Source organism: Arachis duranensis, chromosome 2, assembly GCF_000817695.3.
Source record: "Arachis duranensis cultivar V14167 chromosome 2, aradu.V14167.gnm2.J7QH, whole genome shotgun sequence".
NCBI classification, from domain to species: Eukaryota; Viridiplantae; Streptophyta; class Magnoliopsida; order Fabales; family Fabaceae; genus Arachis; species Arachis duranensis.
Window position 1 is genome coordinate 25,353,875 of NC_029773.3, and position 21,326 is coordinate 25,375,200.

General features: G+C 34.7%; 2 pseudogenes; one reads left to right on the forward strand and one right to left on the reverse strand.

Annotated features, from left to right (window-relative positions):
* The first annotated feature begins 5,632 nt into the window (after nucleotides 1-5,632).
* LOC107474040 (GPI mannosyltransferase 1-like) lies at nucleotides 5,633-9,733 on the forward strand (annotated as a pseudogene).
* A 107-nt stretch (nucleotides 9,734-9,840) lies between these two features.
* Nucleotides 9,841-18,689, reverse strand: LOC107474039 (putative pentatricopeptide repeat-containing protein At1g56570; annotated as a pseudogene).
* Nucleotides 18,690-21,326: the final 2,637 nt, after the last annotated feature.

Here is a 21,326-nt window from a genome sequence, read left to right on the forward strand (position 1 = left end):
TCTCATGGACATTCACTAAAGAACCATAAGATTCTTAAAACTAGTGAATTTTTGTTGTGCTGCATGTTCTCAGGGAAAGTTAATTTTAAGGCCATCACCAGTAAAGGTTGGATTTGAGTCCCCTGAATTCCTAGAAAGGATTCAAAGTGATATATGTGGACCTATTCATCCACCATGTAGATCTTTTAGATATTTTATGGTCCTAATAGACGCATCTTCGAGATGGTCACATGTGTGCTTATTATCTTCTCGCAACCTAGCGTTTGCGAGATTACTGGCTCAAATTATTCGATTAAAAGCACAATTTCCAGAAAAACCAATTAAAGCAATTCGTCTTGATAATGCTGGTGAATTTACTTCCCAAGCTTTTGATGCTTATTGTATGGCTAATGGAATAAGTGTTGAACATCTAGTAGCTTATGTTCACACACAAAATGGGTTAGCAGAATCACTTATTAAACGCCTGCAATTAATTGCTAGACCCTTGCTTATGAGAACAAATCTCCCAACCTCGGTTTGGTGGTATGCTATTTTACATGCCGTAACACTTATTTGTTTGAGGCCAACGAGTTACCATCAGTTCTCTCCTATGCAACTAGCTTTTGGCCAGCAGCCAAATGTTTCCCATTTAAGAATATTTGGGTGTGCGATATATGTTCCTATTGCACCACCTAATTGCACCAAAATGGTACCCCAAAGAAAATTGGGAATATATGTTGGATATGATTCTTCCTCTATAGTGAGGTATCTTGAGATACAAACTAGAGATGTATTTAAAGCCCGGTTTGCGGATTGTCATTTTGATGAATCAAAATTTCCAAAATTAGGGGGAGAGAATAAGCTTCCTGAAAAGGAACTTAACTGGAATGCATCATCATTGATGCATTTAGATCCTCGATCAGGACAATGTGAACTGGAAGTTCAAAAGATTATACATTTGCAAAGAATAGCAAATGAATTGCCTGATACACTTTCCGATACAAAGAGGATAACTAAATCTTATATACCAGCGAAAAATGTTCCAATTCGAATTGATGTCCCAGTAGGACAAGTAGCCACTGAAGCAAATTCACGCCAAAAGCGTGGCAGGCCTGTCGGTTCCAAAGACAAAAATTCTCGAAAGAGAAAAGAGGTAAATAATATTCCTGTTGAAAAAGACATAGTAGAGACACCTGTAGAAGTACTATTTCTGTTGAAAAAGGCATAGTAAAGACACCTGCAGTTGTCCAAAATTCTGATATAGTTTTAACGGCAGAAGACGTTCAAGTACTTGAAAATCATAAAAATAACGAGATCTCGATAAATTATGTCTTTACAGGAGAGAAATGGGACCGAAATAAGACAATTGTCAATGAAATATTTGCATATAATGTGGCATTGAATATCATGCATGAAAATAAGGATCTTGAGCCAAGATCAGTCGAAGAATGTCGACAAATGAATGATTGGCCAAAATGAAAAGAAGCCATGAAGGCTGAGTTAGACTCTCTTGCAAAACGTGAAGTTTTTGGACTTGTAGTCCGTACACCAGAAGATCTAAAACCTGTTGGATACCGATGGGTATTTGTGAGAAAACGAAATGAGAAAAATGAAGTTGAGCGCTACAAAGCTCGACTTGTAGCACAAGGTTTTTCACAAAGGCCCGGTATAGATTACGAAGAAATGTATTCCCCTGTAGTGGATGCGATAACATTGCGTTATTTGATCAGTTTATCTACATATCATAAATTGCATATGCATTTAATGGATGTGGTAACAGTCTACTTATACGGCTCATTAGATCGTGATATCTATATGAAAGTCCCTGAAGGGTTAAAGATATCTAAACCATCCAATGAATATTCGCAAGGGTTATACTCAGTCAAATTGCAAAGATCTTTATATGGTCTAAAGCAATCTGGACGAATGTGGTATAATCGTCTTACTGAGTATCTGGCCAAAAATGGATTTAAGAATGACGATATTTGCCCATGTGTTTTCATAAAGAAAACTACATCTGGGTTCATTATAATTGCTGTGTACGTTGATGATTTAAATATCATTGGGACTTCTAAAGAGATTCCAACAATTATAAAAACTCTAAAAGAAGAGTTTGAGATGAAAGATCTTAGAAGAACTAAATTTTGCCTCGGCTTGTAGATCGAGCATATAAAAAATGGGATCTTTATTCATCAAACAACATACACAGAGAAGATCTTGAAGAGATTTTATATGGATAAGTCACATCCATTAAGTACCCCAATAATCGTAAGATCTTTGGATGTGAAAAAGGATAAATTTCGTCCTAAAGAAGAAAATGAAGATATCCTTGGTCCTGAAGTACCATATCTTAGTGCCATTGGAGCGCTAATGTATCTTGCTAATAATACGTGACCTGACATATCATTCGCGGTGAATTTACTAGCAAGGTATAGTTCCTCTCGAACCAGAAGACATTGGAGTGGAATCAAACAAATCTTTCGATATCTTCATGGAACAGTTGATATGGGATTGTTTTATCCCTATGGATCCAAGTCACAATTAGTTGGCTATGCAGATGCTGGATACTTGTCTGATCCACATAAAGGGAGATCTCAAACAGGATACCTGTTCACATATGGTGGTACAGCTATATCATGGAGGTCCACGAAACAGATGATAGCAGCAACCTCCTCTAATCATGCTGAAATACTGGCGATTCATGAAGCTAGTCGTGAGTATTTTTGGCTGAGGAGTTTGATTCAATATATTCTGTCATCATGTGGACTGCTTGATCATAAGATAGCTCCAACTGTCCTGTTTGAAGATAATACAGCATGCATTGCTCAACTTAAAGGTGGATACATCAAAGGTGATAGAACAAAGCATATTTCTTCCAAATTCTTCTTCACTCATGATCTTCAAAATCAAGGGACAATTGATGTCCAACAGATCCGCTCAAGTGACAACCTGCCAGATTTATTTACAAAGTCACTCCCAAAATCCTCCTTTGAAAGATTGGTACATGAGATTGGGATGCGCCGATTTCGAGACATTAAATGATGTTGGCAAGAGGGGGAGACTGTACTCTTTTTTCCTTGGTCAAGTTTTTTTTCCCATTGGATTTTTCTTGACAAGGTTTTTAATGAGGCAGTCCCCATCACTAAAGGATTTTGTACTCTTTTTCCTTCACTAAAGTTTTTCCCACTGGGTTTTCTTTAGTAAGGTTTTAATGAGGCATAATCCTAAAATGGTCATCTAAGGGGGAGTGTTGTGATAAGTCCAAAAGGACGTGGACGCCCATTTTTCCTATGAGAAATAAAGCTCCCAAGCTAAAATGATAATAAATGGAGTTTTGAATATTTGACTTTATGTATCTATAAAAGGAGGTAAAGCCTCCGTCAATTTTACACACAATAACAACAACTGAATATTATTCTCTCTTATTTACGTAGTTTAGAGATTAAGACAAAATTTTTTTTAGAAAGACATTTTAAACATTATCATTTATTTTTATTATATAAAAGTTGATACCAATTTTTTATACAAATATATTTAAATTATGTGTTTTTCTTTTAATAATGTCACATCAATAGCTTTGATGATTTGACAAAATTTAAAAATCAATCAATCATCTTTTAGTAAAAAATTTTAAAAAATTAAAAAAAAACTATTTATTATTATTTATTAAAACATAAAGTACTAATTAAATACAATAAATATACATTAAAAGTGTCATAATAATAATACTTATAAAAATTTCAGTTACAAATATTGAAATTCTACAATTTATATATATTAATAGTATATCTATCTTATTCTTTCAGATAAGTTTAAATTTGACATATTTTTTTACTAAATACATTCAAATATATCATGATTATAAAATTAAGTTATAATTTTATATGATATTTTTGGTATTTTTTATTCTCATTTATTTTTTTAAACTAAAGTAAATTTAAATTTGACACATCTTCTTATTAGGTATATTTAAATATATCATGATTATAAAATTAATATATTATATTTTTAGTATTTCTCATTCTTATTATTTTTTTTAATTATTTTCAAGACAAAAAACACCATATAAAAAGATAAAGTATGACAATTAAAGTAAATAAAAATAACAAATGAAAATGTGATTTTGTATAACTCTAATATAAATAACTTATATCTTTTTTAAAAATATATGAATTCAATTTTTTAAACTAATAAACTATATTTTAATTTATATTGCTTTTAGTTGAATAATTATATAGAATTATACAAATTATCAAATAAATATTCTGCAAATTAGTTTGAATATAAATAATTTAAATTTAATATTAATTTATATATTATCTAATCAATCTCTAAATAATATAATACTTATTAGAATAGTATAATTAATTTACCTCTGCCAACAAGGTATAATATCTCATTAGCCAAAACCCACTTAGAATACAAGTTTCTCCTATTCTTAAGAATCAAATTAATTTGACCTAATACACAACAAACAAATTACTAACCAAAATCCAAATAATCAATGTACAACCTAAAGTTCAAAGTTCAGCAACATCATTACATCCTCAGTCAATCAATAGTACTAAGGAATCTTTTTGCTAGAATAAATGAAGTGGAATGATTCACTTAGGCATGGAAGAAGCCATATTTATGAGTGAAAACTTAGGAACAGTTAAATTCATGTAAAGTTGATAGTTGAGAGTTGTTAAATAATTTAATAGATTTGATTAAATTATTATTTAACAATTCTTAATTATTAACTTCACATAAAATTAATTATATCTGAGTTTCTATATTTTGAAAATTCTTAAAAAAAATTTATCATCAAAGTAAAACTTAGTTCACTATAATTATTTTAAAATATTTTAATGTCTTTTTTAATTATATAAATCATGTAAGATAATTTTTTGTATTAATAAATAATAATATATATTATTTTTAAATTTATGTAAAAAATATAGATTAAAAATAGGTGAGTTCTACCCAACCCTCTTTATTTTTCCCCATTCACAACGAAGGTATGTCCTACAATTATCTGTATTCATATGCTTTAGTTTAATGAGTAAGCTAGCAAATTATTATTTATTTATTTTTTCAACAGATTGCACCTTATGAAGTTTTTCGAATTGAAAAACATCAAAGTTCATCTGTTATCTCCATTCCTCATGAAACTAATGTTGACAAGTTACCTCAAGAGATGATTGAACACAGAAGTTTACCCTCTGATATCATTGTGTGGGAGGATGATTTGGGGGAAGAATGAAAGACTGAATTTTTAATATTTTAGTAAATTATATAATCACCCACTTTGGGCTATAATTTAATTACCAATAGTTTAACCATAGTTAACATAGCAACCAATTAAAAGATGACATGTCACAGAGGGTAAATTACATGTTATTATAGGAAGGGTAGGCTAGAATTTACCTTAAAAATAATATTAAATACGCTGACATAATTGTATTTGAGTGTGTTTAGGTCTTTTTAAAAAAATATTTTTATTTTTTCATTAAGATACATTTAAATAAAAAAAAAAGAACAAGTGCTGATAAATGATGCTGGGTTGGTTTATTTTGTAATGGTTTGGCGAGGTTTAAATTTTTTTAGTTTTATGGTTATTTCTTTGAGCAGTTCTAAATCATTAATCGTTACTTTGTGTTTTGGGCTTGGCATTGGACCCGCATGGATGACCCGACTCGAACAACCAGAACCCGCCCGAAACCATATACACTGAAACCCGAACCATCCTTACTGGTTCCCTGAAACCCGAAACCATAAGGCCCCTTCTGCTTCGTTCCACCCGTTCCTCTTCGCTGCCGTTGAGCTCGAAGATGCCGTCGTTGCCGGAGTGAAAGCTCCGCCGTTGCTGGGTTGTCGTTGCCTTGTCGGAAGCCGCCAGGTTGCCGTCGCTGATGTCGCGCTTTGGTGCCTCCGTTCCTCTTCGTTGACGGTGAAGTAGCAGACCCAACCCAAAGGCTCCTCTGGATCCTCATATTTGCCATAGGAATCTATTGAAATTCTCAGGTAATCCCAGTAACATAACATTCTAAACTGAATTGTCTTTTTCATTTCTCTATTATCAATTTCTCATCTTAAAGTTGTTTCTTAATTGCACCTTAACTGTTTGATAAAATGTCTTGGTGTGTTTGGATATATATGAACTTTAAGCTGCATTGCCTTATTCCAATTGCCGATTAACTATGATAGAAGACTGCAAGTTTAAGAGCACTTTGATGCCAATAGAAGGCAATAGTGGTTAGCAAGGGTGCAACTTTGAACACGCACTTTGGAATGAGTTATTACCACTAGTTCTAAAGTTATAGCTGTTAGCAAGGTGCAACTTTATTTCCGTATAGTTTCTCTGATTCGCATCTAGTACAAGGGCTGCTCCCATTACTGGTGCCATAGGTCGCGATGTTAGCTCCATTGATCCTTAAGGTGATACTAGTTCATTTAAACCAATAATCTTGATTAACAAAACTGAAACAAAATCAAATCATGACAAATTTGAACTGATTGAATTACTAGTTATACTAATTGGATCCCACAGTGCCACAAGAAATGATAAATCATCTGGAAGAGACAAAGGTAGCATCTTCTATTAAAATCCACTGTGGCCATAATGATACTGGCGAAGTCAATGTTTTCAGCTTGTTGCTAAGATATCTGAGGCAACCTTATGTGTACTTGAAGATGTATAGTTGATTAACTGTGTTACTATTGACCATCTTTTTTTAATTTGTCAGTATGATTAATCTTTCAGCTATGCGATCATTGGATTTTACGTCACTGCTTCTATTCTCTGCCATTTTTTGTGTTATTTTAATTATATATGGAGAGTGGCAAGATGCTCATATGGAGGTTAATTATACTGATGTTGATTACCTAGTATTTTCTGATGCTGTGTCTTTAATGGCTTCGGGTGATTCCCCTTATAAGAGGACCACATATCGCTATTCCCCCTTGCTTGCATTTCTTCTCATTCCAAATTCATTAATCCATCGATCTTGGGGAAAGTTTATCTTCTCAGCTTCAGGTATGGATTTAGTTTTGTGCAGATAATTATGTCTTGTGTAGTGTATATTAGATGATGTTTAACATAGATTCTTTTTTTTGTTCAGCCAATTTTTCCTTTTATAGGAAGTAGAAAAATAAAAATTAATTCTTTCAAAATAGAGATGGAACTATATCTTATAGCTTAGGAAAAACTTCAAGTGTACCTGAAATATTGGTGTTCCAGTTATTTTAACCATTAATTTCAATTAATATGTTATATATATTTTTTATAATTTAGATAAACGGTTAAAACAACTGGAACACCGGTGTTTTCGGTACACTTGAAACAATTCCTATAGCTTATTGCATCAGAAATATGGTTATTACAATGTTGGAGTCACAATCATGAGAAATTTCCTATTTAGGCCCCTCTCAGTTATAAATGCTTAGTTAGGATTTAGTATAAATAAATACAAGGAATCAGGTTGAAACAAGAGATGTTTTGTCATTTGGTTATTCTTTTGTAGAGAATGTCAGATCCCTGAATTGAATAAACAATAACAATTTTACACCATTTTTTTTACTTTCTGGTTTCTTCCTATCTCTGTGCCAGTCCTGGTGTTGCCCTTATTTTAACATTTGTAATTAACTACTTTAAATTGAGTCTAGATTAACTTTCTTTATAGAAATCCTGTGTTGAATAATTTTCCAAATGTTAGACCTAACCATAAATATCATGTCTAAAATGCAGATTTGCTGGTGGGATATTTTATCCATTTTATTCTACAGCAGAGGAAGGTACCCAGAAAACTCTGCAACTATTGTGTCATGACATGGCTCTTCAATCCATTTACTTTCACCATAGGGACACGTGGGAACTGTGAACCTGTTGTTTGTGCCATGATATTGTGGATAATTATCTGTCTTATGAAAGGTACAGTTCTACTTCTCTATGATGTAAATAGTGTAATGAGTATAGATTGTCAATCTTTTAATCTGTAATCCTTTCTATGTTCTAACATGTGGCTATTATGTTTGACTTTGATCCACTGGTAGCTATATTTTGGCCATTTATCTTGATATAAGAAAAATCAGTTTTCACAAATAGGTTTTACATTCTGCGTTTCGGTGACTCTTCACAAATATTTTGACCCTAACGTTCAATAAAATGACAAGAATCAATAAAAAAAACAAAGAAATGAATAAATAAAATAGTAAGTCAAATTTTCAATATGTATATAGTAAAAAGCCTGATTTTTATTTTTTTAAATGGACAATTATAATAAGAATCTTCACTTTTTGACCCTGTTCGATTTTAAATATCTCCTTCCAATCATTCTGAAAGCTAAATAAACTGCAGTATATAATTGATGTTGTATTTGGTGGAATAGGGGATCAGAAAACAGCCTTCTAGCTACATTTTAATTCGACTTTTGCCTTTCCTCTGTTGATAATTTATGTTAGAGCCTTGCATTTTTTATTATTAAGTTCAAATTCTGTTGATGCTTCAAAGCAACATATTTTTGTAAAAGGTATACAATATTCGATATTTGCGTGCCTTTTGAAGACTTCATTGTATGCTTTTTTTGTGCCTTATCTTTTTCCTCCCACATTTTACAGGTAATCTGTTGTAGTCAGTATTTTGGTATGGACTTATTGTCCATTTCAGGATTTATCCCATAATTTATGCCATCCCTATTGTCCTGGTTCTAGATCCAAATTTCTTCCCATCCGATCGGAAACTATCCTAGAGAACTGGACTGCTGCTCAAGCAGAAAGACTCAATGATGGGAATTGCTTGTGTTCCTTATATAATCTCTTAAAATGCATATTTACAAGGAAGAGGCTGATGTTTGGACTGGTTTCGGCAGCGGTTTTCTTCTTATTTACTGGTTTGTCCTATTATTTATATGGATGGGGATTCCTACATGAGGCACTACTATACCACCTTACTAGAACAAACCCAAGGCACAACTTCTCCATCTATTTCTATCACATCTATCTTCACTATGGTTATGATATTTCAGTGGTGGAGAAGCTTATCTCATTTTTGCTGCAGTTCATGGTGCAGCTGGTTCTTATTTTATGTTTTGCAAAGGATTTGCCATTCTGTCTATTTGCTCAGACTGTAGCATTCAACAAGGTTTGCACTTAAATTTTCCACAAGTTCTTATTCCCATTTAATTGTTTGCAAGGACTTTGGTATATTAGATTCTTTATATGATGCACAACTTTGTCTCTACTGGGAACTATGTTGTACACTTAAATCATAAAATTAATATACCTTTTGCAATTTGCAAGCGATAACATCTAAAAATATATAATATTTGAAAGAATATTGTGCTATTTTATTCTAGTTTAGAGTAATTAAGTTAATGCTCAAGATCATGAGTGCACTAATAAATGCTTTTTTATTTTGCAGGTGATAACTGCACAGTATTTTGTATGGTTCTTTTGCTTGTTGCCTCTGATATTACCATGGAGCAAAATGAAGCTTAAATGGGATGGCATGCTTTGCATTCTTTCATGGATGGGAGCTCAGGTCCATTGGCTGATGTGGGGTTATCTGCTTGAGTTCAAGGGTATAAACGTATTCTTAGAGCTTTGGGTGGCAAGCTTAGTGTTTCATGCAGCTAATGTTTTCATCCTTACATTGGTTATTCGCCACCATAGATTTTCTTCATTTTTTCAAGTCCAAAATTGTTGCTAAACTTGAATGAGTGACTTTCTAAGTGTCATCTGTCATTAAAAATTCTTATTGTTATTGCTTTCGTTATCTCGGTTTTGCTGCAGTAATTGAACTTCATTAGATTTGGAGGGGAGGTAACCTTGTTAAAATATGGCAATGCATTATGCATCTGCTAATATGCTATCTAAGAACCCTTGCTGAAGTCTAGCTCTCTAGAAAGACACTCCAACAGATGGTTCTAAACCGCCGGAAAAGTATCCCACTGAAAACCCACACTGCCTAACCTGCCGGAACAATCATACATATACAAGACGAGACAATGCATCGATTCAAGAACTAGAAATTTAACTTTATCTGCAAGTATTATTGTTAAATTCCATAAGAGGCCAAAACTTTTTTTGGCCCTATACAAATGTCACTAACAACGTGTTTGATCGTCTATTTCATGAAACCCTAGAATCACATACAGCCCATTAGAAAAGCATACAGAGCCAGCTTTCATCATTGTGTTCTTAGCAAGATACTATCACATATAAGCATAAATCACCATACATCAGAACCAAACTACTGAATAGAAAATGATATAAGGTCTGAATCAAATGAGATGGAAAGAAGCGATGTAAGGTTGCACATGGGGGGCATCTATAACCTGCATCAGAAGGTACAATTTGAATTCTGGTGGTAGTTCCTCTTCAGAATACAAGCGATCAGAGAAATATATCCTTCTCAGGCAACAGTTTGCATGCACTTGAACCCGCAGCGTCTCCATATAATTTGTGCCATATGCTCTCTTCGTGAAATCCGCTAAGTTCAACTGGATTTGATTCAACCTATCATCCATTCTAAGCGGCATGGTGCAAATGTATGGCTTTATTCTAGTGACAGCCTGTAACATACAAAATAGTTCATCACTTTGGATGCATATCTGAACAGTAATTCATACAGAACAAGGCATCTATGCTTGAAGATGCAAGGTGTTTACTTCCGAAAACCGGTGACCATGAGATTTGCTTTCAAAGAAAATGCAACAGTATAAATAAGCAAATATATCTTTTTAGTAGTAATTATCATCATCATTATCATTGATTGAGCTTAAAAATGATCGCTTGGTATTAAATAACTGCCTCTAACAAGCTATTGAATCACTAAAACATCAAAAATCCCGTATAAAAAATTAATAACAATAGCTAAAAAAAATCAAAATATGTGCAATATGCACATAACAAGAAGGGTATTTTTTACCCATTGCATACATGTATGAATGGCATAAAACAAGGAGTGTGATTCCTAATTTCATTTCCCCATCAAATCACAATCAGAATGAGACAGTCATCCCTATTCAGTAATAAGTAATAACTAATAACTACCTCTTTCATCTTTCTTGATCAGCATCAAATATCATTTGATTCTAAGTATACAAATATCTAAGCTCACAAATCTCATGCAAAATTCGTTGCCATTATTTGCCTTCCTCTTTAGTCTGTAGCATTTGTAGAGCTTAGGACCCTGGCTTGTTAGCAACTTAGCAATGCAAGAAAGGAAACAATTTTCGTTTTGTTTGCTGTTGGAAAGATTCCACATCTTCCTACTTTTGTCTTCTCTCTTCCAATAAATTATTCTTGCGTCCCTGAGAGCAAGAAAGAACAGAACTTAATCAAAAGATAACCTGCTCTTCTTCCAATTGATTTTCTGTTGATTTGTATTTTCTAAACTAATCGAAGCAACTCTCTCTGCTAAAACATGTAAAATGCCGGACTCTTTCCGGTTTCTTATGAACAAGTTGATTGAGATAGCAAGAATTGAACCAAATGAGCTGCTATGAACAGCTGAGCATTCGGCAATGACATATTAACCATATGGCTTGTGTTCAAACCTCATTTTCTTGGTCATGTACAAAGCAATCTAAGCCAAGTGTATATCCAAAATCTTTCATATGCGTAATCAATACTTCCAAAACTTCAACAATCTGCTCATTTGAAGAAACAAATTCACCTCCAACAACAAAACTGTAAACCTGGTTTTTCAATTCAATCCAGCTCATCCCTGCCTCTTTCTTATTTTTAATACCTCTCATAAGCTTCCTTAAGCAGGCAACACCAGTCCAGTTACCTTCAGCAGCAAAAAAATTTGATAAAAGCACATAAGTTCCTGCCCTATTTGGCTTCATTTCCAACATCCTTGAAGCTGCCAGTTTGCCTATACTTGGTTGTTTATGAGCTTTACAAGCCCCAAGAAGGGCAACCCATATACATTCATCCGGCTTAAAAGGAATATTCTCTATTAGTTGATAAGCTTCCTTTACTCTACCAGCACGCCCAAGCAGATCGACTACACATCCATATATCTCTTGATCGGGTGCAACATTATAAAATCTTGTCAATAGTCTAAAATATCTCAGGCCCTCGTCCACTAGTCCGGCATGGCTACAAGCACTCAGAACTGCCATGAACACTATCCTATCAGGTTTGATACCTGATCTGACCATCTCATTGAATAATTTAGTAGCTTCTTTTCCATGCCCATGAGCCCCATATCCAATCATCATGGAAGTCCAGGAGACCAAATTTTTGCATGGCAATTTGGCTAAATATTTTATGTGAATCTGTTATGTTTCCACACTTTCCATACATGTCAATAAGGGCATTGGATAATGCCAAGTTGTTATTGAAGCCTCTACGAAAAATTCCTCTATGAAGCTGCTGCCCACAATACAGAAATGCTAAGTTACCACATGCAGCTACCACACTGGTGAATGTGAAGCAATTTGGACTAAAACCTTCAGATACCATTTGAGAAAAGATGCAGAATGATTGTTTAGGATCCAATGTCTCAAAACCAGCTATCAAGGTATTCCATGTGATAGTATCTTTTTGACTTATTTCAAAGAATAATTGCTTTGCCTCACATGCTGAACAAGACTTGAAATACATGTCCAGTATAGAATTCATGACAGGAAGATTGGACTCAAATCCATGATTAATCACTGCAGCATGTACCTGCTTGCCCAAATTACCCAAGCCAGTAGATGCACAAGCTCTAACAGCAATTGAAAAGCTGAAGGGGCTCAGCTCTCCTTCCTCCTGTTTATCGCCAAGGAAATATGAAAACTCCATTATACTGAGCTAGTCTCTACCAAGAATTTTAATGTTTTCCTTGAAGTTCCCCTAAGGTGAGTTTATCTCGCAAATGAGAAAATTAGAGGTTACAATTGAAGTGTTTGAATGTATTATGTGATAAAATGTACAGGGAATCAGCCTCTTTATAGAGGAATTACAGAAATAGAAATAACTAGAAAATATCCTTTAGTTAGATATCTGCCAATTGTTCCGTGGTCGGAACATATGGGATACAAATCTGTCCTCTCTCAATCTTTTCCTTTATAAAATGCTTGTCATCTTCAACATGTTTAGTTCTATCATGCAGAACTGGATTATGGGTAATAGAAATTGCAGATTTGTTGTCACAATACAACCTTATTAATGGAGAAATAGGAACCTTTAGTTCTTTTAGGATTTTTTCTACCCATAGTGCTTTACATATTCTATGAACCACTGCTCTAAACTCAGCTTCTGCACTACTTCGTGCCACAACACTCTGCTTTTTACTCCTTCATCCAACCAGGTTTCCTTCAACAAAGGTGCAATACCCAGATGTTGACCTTCTATCCATGACATTCCCAGCCCAATCTGCATCCGTATAGGTTTCTACTTGAAGATGTCCATAGTTTTTGTAGAGTAACCCTTTCCCAGGCGACCCCTTCAAGTACCTTAGGATTCTAAAGACAGCATCCATGTGTTCTCGGCCAGGTGAATACATAAACTGGCTTACCATACTCACAGCAAAGGCTATATCTGGGCGTGTATGAGATAAATAGATTAGCCTCCTCACTAACCACTGATATCTCCCTTTGTCTATTACATTTTCTGGTTCAGCTGGCTTCAATTTTAAGTTAGGCTCTATAGGTGTTTTAGCAGCTTTACAACCAAGTAATCCCATCTCTTTTAAAAGATCTAGGATGTACTTTCGTTGGTTCATAAAAATGCCTTCCTTAGACCTTGCAAATTCAATTCCAAGGAAGTATTTTAATGAGCCAAGTTCTTTGATTTCAAAAGCTTTGGCAAGCTTTTCTTTCAAGTCTTTTAGCTCCAAGCTATCATCACCTGTCAGAATAATGTCATCCACATATACAATTAAGATGGCAGTTTTATTAGCTGCTGAATGCTTATAGAAAAGTGTATGGTCAGCTTGGCTTTGAGTATAACCAAGTCCCTTCACCACCATTCCAAGTCATTCAAACCAAGCTCTTGGGGATTGTTTCAATCCTTAGAGAGATTTCTTTAGTTTGCACACTTTATTGCTCCCTATTTCAACCTCAAATCCAGGTGGAAGTTTCATGAACACCTCTTCCTCTAACTCCCATTCAGGAGAGCATTCTTTACATTCACTTGATATAAAGGCCAATTGTAATTCGCAGCAAGAGATAAGAGAATCCGCATAGAGTTGAGTTTAGCAAATGGAGCAAAGATCTCTCGATAATCTACTCCATAGGTTTGTGTATATCCCCTAGCTACTAACCTAGCCTTATACCTCTCTATGCTTCCATCAGCATTGCACTTGATGGTAAAAACCCACCTGCAACCAACCAATTTTGTATTCTGTGGCAGATCTACAATCTCCCAAGTTTTATTCTTCTTGAGTGCATGCCACTCTTTTATCATTGCTAATTTTCAATTGGGATCATTTAGTGCTTCTTCTATATTCCTAGGCTCAAACAGATTTGTAATTTTAGAAGTAAAAGCTCGATGTTTTTGAGAGAGATTTTGGTAAGAGACATAATTAGAAATAGGATAGTTGGTGCTGGTTTTGAGTACCTTTTTGGTACAGGTTCTGGTTTCTTTCCTAAGGGCTATTGGCAAATTATTATTGCAAATTATTATTAGAAGTGACAATTTCAGATTTACCTGGAAGTTCCTGAAGTACTATAGTTGGGCCGTCTTCCGGGTTTTTAGATTGGGTTGGTACAGAGATGATGGGCTGTTCTCTAGTCTTCTTGGGATATTTCCGAACATAACACCGAAGCTCCTTTTCTTGTGGTATTTCTTTTCCTGTTTGGATTCCAACTAATTCTGGCACAATTTCAGAATTGGTTTTCACATCTTGTTTTGCAGTTGTTTCAGAATTTACTTGATTAGTGGAAGTTGTATCCTCAATATGTAGGATAGGAGTGGGTAAATGTTCATGCAAAAAATTTTCTTCACTTAGACTCTCCTCCTGAAGAAATTTTTTCTGAAAAAATGTTTCATGTTCCAAAAAAGTAACATCCATACTTACATGAAATTTCTTGGTGTGTGGATTGAAACATTTATAACCCTTTTGACTTGGGGAATAGCCAATAAAAATGCATTTTTCTGCCCTTGGATCAAGTTTACTTCGATACGAAGGTGTATGTAAAAACACAGTGCAACCAAATACTTTTAAAGGTAAGTCAGAATGCAACCTACATGCTGGAAAATTCTTTTTGAAAGTATCCAACGGTGTGCAGTAATTTAACACACGTGTGGGCATTCGATTTATGAGATAGGCTGCTGTTAGAACAGCATCTCCCCATAAATACTTTGGAACATTACCCTCAAACATAATGGCACGTGCTACTTCAAGAAGATGTTTATTCTTCCTTTCAGTAATGCCATTTTGTTGGGGTGTACTGAGGCATGTAGATTGATGTTGAATACCTTTCTTTTGAAGAAATTCACCAAGATTTTTATTAAAGTATTCAGTGCCATTATCACTTCTTAATATTGAAATTTTTGTGTCAAATTGTGTTTCTACCATTGTTGAAAAATACTGAAAAATTTTAGAAACCTCAGATTTTTCATGCATGAGATAGATCCAACATAGTCGTGTGTGGTCATCGATAAAAGTTACAAACCATTTTTTTCCAAATTGAGTTGTTATTTTTGATGGACCCCATACATCACTATGAATCAAGTGGAAAGGTTTAGATGCATGATAAGGTTGAGAGTAATAAGGAGCTCTATGAATCTTTGAACAAATACAACTTTCACATTTAAGTAAAGAAGAATCAATATTCTTAAACAAACTTGGAAACAAATGTTTGAGATATGGAAAACTAGGGTGTCCTAGTCTATTGTGCCAGAGAATTATTTGGTCCTTTATAGGCATAGAACTTATACCACTAAATCCTTGAGCTATTTTATCCTCTGAAATATCCTCAAAGTGATAAAGCCCATCCATCATCTTAGCACTGCCAATCATCTTCCCCGAAGTCCGGTCCTGAAAAATACCATGAGTGTCAAAGAATGTCACAGCACAATTGGAATCCTTGCAGATCTTACTAATAGAGAGAAGATTACAAGAAAGCTTTGGTACATGTAGGACATTTCTTAGGTCAATGTTTTTGGACAGTTTAATTGTACCTTTTCCAGCAATAGATGAAAAACTACCATCAGCAACTCTAATTTTTTCATTTTCAAAGCAAGGAGAATAAGTTTTAAATAAAGGGGAGAGGCTGGTCATATGGTCAGATGCACCTGAATCGACAATCCATGGTGCATTCAAGTTTGAGGTGCAGTTAAGGGACATAGGAATACTAAAATTACCTGTTTGAGCCAAAGAACCACTAGGAGTACTAGATACAGAACTGGAATTTAACAGCCTTATGAGCTGCTCAACCTGTTCCTTACTCAATGATGATTTTTCAGCCTCACGAGCAGTTGGGGTAGAGCGTATTCTGGGACCAGGTTTGCTGCTTTTAAGATGTGCTGGTTTTCCATGAATTTTCCAGCAGGTTTCTCGGGTGTGACGGGGTTTATTGCAGTGGTCACACCAAAGATTGGAGGGGTGCTTCTGATTTGATGAACTTTTAAGTGCAGCAGGTTCCACTAAAAGTGCATTAGACTCCAAAGAGGTCTGTTCAGTCTTGCATTTTCCCATCATCACAGCTCTACGAGTTTCCTCTCTTCTAACTTCAGCAAATACTTCTCCAATTGAGGGTAGGATTGCTCTTCCAATAATTCTACCACGAACTTCATCTAGCTCCACGTTGAGGCCTGCAAGAAACTGGAATATCCTCCCTTCTTCCACTGTTTGTTGGTGGTGTTTGGCATCAGCGGCTGAATTCCACTTGTAGTTATTGAAGTGGTCAAGATCCTGCCACACCCGCTTCAATGTGTGGAAATATTTAGTGACATTGTCACTCCCTTGTTGAATTTCTCTAGCTTTTAGAGTAAGTTCATAAATCTGGGATTTATTCCCAAGATCAGAGTACATCTCCTTGACACTATCCCATAATTCTTTGGCTGTGGTATAGTACATGTAGTTACTGCTGATATCCTCCTCCATTGAGTTCACCAGCCATGTCATCACCATGGAATTTTCGGTATCCCACACATGATATTGTGGGTCAGTGATGTTAGGCTGGCTTCGCTCACCAGTGAGATATCCAATCTTTCCTCTTCCACGGATATACATCTGAACTGATTGAGACCACCTAAGATAATTTGACCCATTGAGTCGAAATGTGGTGATCTGAAATGAATGGGAGTCACCACTAACTAGTACCCGTTGCTCAGATTTTAAATCTGATGGAGTATGAGTGGTGTTCTCCTTCTGTTCAGGATTAATGACTGAGGAACTGTCAGCCATAGCTATAAATCAGAGGCACAGTGCAGAGATCCTGCTCTGATACCAAATTGAAGTGTTTGAATGTATTATGTGATAAAATGTACAGGGAATCAGCCTCTTTATAGAGGAATTACAGAAATAGAAATAACTAGAAAATAGGAAAGAAAGGAAAAATACTAGCCTAAAATAAAGAAAAGATTTCTAATCATAAAATCCCTAAAATTAAGCTAAACCTAAAAAGGAAAAGATTTATAATTAATTCTATTTACATAAAAGATTCAAGAAAGGAATTAGGAATTTGATTTTGATTTGATCTAGTCAACAGTTACCTACTCTTAATCAATAAATGGTTAATGATTGTGGTTACCTCCTTAGTTTATCACCTTAGAGGAGCCTTAATCTTAACAGAATACATGAGTTTTGTGGATGGAACAAAGTGGTAGAAATCTCACAGCATCCGTTATATGAATACACAATTTAACATTTTGTTGAAAAGAAAAAAAAATGTGTTCTCTGTTGCTTTTCTTTGCTGCTATGAGACCCATCGTTTTGAGTAAAACAAACATGGATTTGGAACCAGAAAGTGGGAACCTACCAGAAGCATTTGGCGGAAAGCTCGAAGGCCACCATAAGCATCTCCTCTATGAGTATATCCAGTTATCAACGTTGTTCATGAGACAGCATTCTTGTTAAGGATACTCTCAAAAACCATTCTTGCACTGTCCATGCTACTGTGGCATACACATCCATTAGCGCATTATCAACATATATGGATGACCCTTGAGTACCATTCTTTATAGCCAACCCATGAACCAACTTCCCACACAAAAGGGCACTCAGCCCCTTACATGTCTTCAAAACTGCAGACAAGGTGAACTCGTTAGACCGCGTCCCGTATCTCAACATCTCACAGAACACGCTCCACGCACGACCATGGTGGTTGCAGGAATTGTAGCCAGTAATCATAGCAGTCCAAGTGACAACATCTCTATGTGACATTTCATCAAACAGCATGCGTGCTTCTTCAATGGACCCCATATCAAAATATGATTTGATGAGATCAGTGGCTAAACCGCAAATGTCTTTGGGGCAAAACGGTGCAATAGAATTCAATTGGGTGTCATCGGCAAGAGAGTTATGGACAATGGTGGGGATGGGCCGGAAATGGGTTGGGGACAGTAACTTCCTAGTACTAGTCATCATCTGCGTCCTTGTTTATGAAGAGTGACCATAGAAAAAGTTGTTTATTTTTTCAGCATAAGATGATAGAAAAAGTTCTTCATTTTTTCCGTGTAAGATGAAGCAAATAATGACGAAATGTCAACAAAAATGGTTTAATTAATTGGGAGACTGACTTGAACCTAAAGAGCAAAAAGAAGCAGGTAGTTGTAGACTTGTAGTACAGACAGTACCTGTTTGTGAAAGCATGTTTAACCGTTAGGGATGTGTATAACAGCATAAGGAATACCTAAACTTTAGTTATCGCGTCACTAGTTCAAATTTGGGTGATTAGTTCAACTAGTTAATCTGGTTATAATTAAATAATTATATATATGTTGTGATAAGGATACTATCACACCTTATCTGGATGCTCATTTTTTATAAGGTGTAGTTTTTTAAGGATGACTATTATTTAATATGATCTTGAAAAACTACTCATGTACATATATAAATAGGCTTAATCCTTTGAGTATTATACGGAAGAAAAAAACAATAATGTATATATATACACAATACAACATATAATATTATTATATATATATAAATTATTATTGAGCTAATTATTTTAATACTAGAGTCTTCTATTTATACATCTTTATTTTATATATCTTTTATTTTACAACACGTTATCAGCACGAGACTCTGATCAAATTTTTAGGAAGACTCAGGTAACAAATTTTCATTATGTCGAAGCTCTCTCATCTTGAATTCAATGCTATTGATATATCTGGAAACAATTATTTATCATGGATACTAGATGCTGAAATCCATCTTGATTCAATGGATCTTGGAGATACCATTAAGGCTGAAAATAATGCATCCTAGAAGGATAAATCCAAAGCCATGATTTTTCTCCGTCGTCATCTTGACGAAGGATTGAAAAATGAATATCTCACATTAAAAGATTCTGCAGATCTTTGGAAAGACCTTGAAGAAAGGTATAATCATCAGAAAACGGTGATACTTCCTCAAGCCCGATATGAATGGACGCATTTGCGTTTACAAGATTTTAAATCTATAAATGAATATAATTTTGCAATATTTCGAATCACCTCACGAATGAAATTGTGTGGGAAAAAAATAACTGATCATGATATGTTGGAGAAAACTTTCTCAACCTTCCATGCCTCGAATGTGCTCATGCAGCAGCAGTATCGAGAGAAAGGGTTTAAAAAATATTTTGAGTTAATTTCTTGCCTTCTTGTTGCCGAACGCAACAATGAGTTGTTATTGAAAAATCATGAAGCGCGCCCAGCTGGCGCCGCCCCATTTCCTGAAGTAAATGCGGCAAATCATTACCCTAGAAGAGGTAAATGGCAAGCTTTTAATAACAAGAAAAATTATGGAAGGAAAAAGAATTATGTTCAAAAGAGAGGATCTCACCAGAAGTGGGATAAAGAAAGGAATATCGGGCAGAATAAATCAACAGAGGATAAGTGTTTCCGTTGTGGTAGAAAGGGCCATTGGTCTCGAACCTGTCGTACCCCAAGGCACCTAGTCGATCTTTACCAGGCATCTTTGAAAAAGGACGACAAAGGAAAGGAAACAAATTTTATTTCAAATGATGCTGAGAACTCCACCACTCATTATGATGTATCTGATTTCTTTGAGGATCCTGAAGAAAATATTGGTCATTTGATCAATGATGGAATAGTTTAATATGTGGGATTGTGAAGTATCTATGTAAATAAATAATGTAAAGAACTTATTGTTAAATTTTCTTTTCTATGTATTTAAGTTTCAAATGTGATGTACATAAATAATGAAATATTAATGTTTATGAATTTTGAAATTATTAAATGTGTCAAATTTAAAATAAAATTTTAGTATATGACATTATTTTATAGAAGAAAATTTTACCTATTTGATCAATGATGGAATAGTTTGATATATGTATGTGTTTGTTAAGTATTCATGTGAATAATTTAACTATGCATGTACTTCTACTCATTTTATTATTATTATTTATTTTGAAGAAAAATGGCAAGGACATATCCTGAAGATATTTGCCTTGCGGATAGTGCAAGTTCACACACTATTCTCAAAAGTGATATATATTTTACCCATCTTGTGCCAAAAGAGGAATATGTTAATACTATTATTGGCTTAGGCAATGTGATAGAAGGCTCTGGAAGAGCTATAATTTTGTTTCCTGGAGGAACAAAATTTATAATAAATAATGCACTGTTGTCTACCAAGTCTCGAAGAAACTTGTTGAGTTTTAAATATATTTGCCGAAATGGATATCATATTGAGACTATGAATGAGGAAAATCATGAGTATTTATGTATCACAACTCATGATTCAAATAAGAAAGTTATATTAGAAAAATTACCCTCACTTTCATTTGGGTTGTATTATACCAAGATTAGTGCAATTGAATCACATGCCACTGTAAACCAGAAGTTTACTAGCCCAAATGAATTCATAACTTGGCACGACCGATTGGGTCATCCAGGAACAACCATGATGAGGAGAATTATTGAAAACTCTCATGGACATTCACTAAAGAACCAGAAGATTCTTAAAACTAGTGAATTTTGTTGTGCTGCATGTTCTCAGGGAAAGTTAATTCTAAGGCCATCACCAGTAAAGATTAGATTTGAGTCTCCTGAATTCCTAGAAAGGATTCAAGGTGATATATGTGGACCTATTCATCCACCATGTGGATCTTTTAGATATTTTATGGTTCTAATAGACGCATTTTCGAGATGGTCACATGTGTGCTTATTGTCTTCTCACAACCTGGCGTTTGCGAGATTACTGGCTCAAATTATTCGATTAAAAGCACAATTTCCAGAAAATCCAATCAAAG